The sequence below is a fragment of the Tupaia chinensis genome, unplaced genomic scaffold (genome assembly GCF_000334495.1).
Source record: "Tupaia chinensis unplaced genomic scaffold, TupChi_1.0 Scaffold146052_1, whole genome shotgun sequence".
NCBI lineage: Eukaryota > Metazoa > Chordata > Mammalia > Scandentia > Tupaiidae > Tupaia > Tupaia belangeri.
The window spans coordinates 495,831-497,190 of NW_006205908.1; positions in this window are offsets into that span (position 1 = coordinate 495,831).

Here is a 1,360-nt window from a genome sequence, read left to right on the forward strand (position 1 = left end):
TGCGGGTCTGGCCCAGCTCATTTCACATTCGTTTCCTTACCTGAGCTCCAACAAAGTGCACTCTTTGGCCTTAGCTTCCCACATGACTACTTCATTAGCTTAAGAGAATAATATCTGAAGACATATTTCTGTCTTTATTTCTTTTTGACGTTGGAAATAACTGAGAAATAACAATATTAAAAATAATCTTAGAAACTTAGTAGGTGATTGTGAGAAAGAAAACAAACAAACAAACAAAAAGAACACCGTCTTCTAAATTCTCATTCAACAATCAACACAAATGATTTGCACAACCAAATTTAAGGGAATTTCTCCCCACCAGCACATGAACAGTTCTGAATTAACATCAGTTCAATTCTGATGCCATCCACCTGGACTTGGCATCGAGTCTCACAGGTTCCAGGCTCAGCCCCAGAAGACTGCTTCCATTTCACATACTGACTTCTGTTCTAGGCCTCTGAAACTTTGAAACTTGGCACCAACCCAATATAAATTGGAGTTTCTTCTAGCTCCTTTTTTTTTGAGAGATTTTTGCTATAGGGCATGTGCACTTGCCAGCAGAGAGAGAGAAAGCAAGAAATAACCCTCTAGGGGGATGGCCACACCATAATCCATTCTCCTCTCAGTATCCTGAGCACACACACACACACACACACACGTTGGCATGAGTTTCAAGCCATGAGGTCCATGACTCGACACCCTTTGGCAGGAGTTTCAAGCCATGAGGTCCAGGACTCGAACAATACTCAACTATGTGGGAGTCCAGTGACGTAATTGTTATGCCACATGTTGGTCCCTCACTAGCTCCTCTTAAGACTCCATTATTTTACTAGAGCAGCTCATAGAACTCAGGTTATTATTTACTTACATTATACCAGTTTATCATAAAGCATTTTAAAAATAATTATTTACTTATTTTTTTTATAATTAGTTATCCATTTATTTTTAAGTTTGGTACAGAGCACATGTGCTCATCAGAGAGACAGAGACAGAAAGAGAAAATGTGAGAACGCAAGTCTGGGACTCAAACCACAGTCAGCCAGGTGGGAGTCCAGCTCCCTAACCACCATGCTACCTGCTGGTCCCTACAAAGCATTTTTTAAAGGACAAAAATCAATAGCTAAATGTAGAAACACACGATGAGGTCTGGAAGGGAATTAAGTGCAGAGGTTTTGTCTCTCTGGAGTTGGGTGTGCCATCCTCCCAGCACATTGATAGATCCTTCTTGTAAGCTTCTGCATGTTCAGATGAACAGAGGCTTTTTGAACTTTGACTTTTTTTTTAATGGAAACTTCGTAGCTTAGGAGTTTCTTTTTCTCTTTTTTCTTTTTTTTTGGAGAGTTTTTTCTTTCTTTTTTTT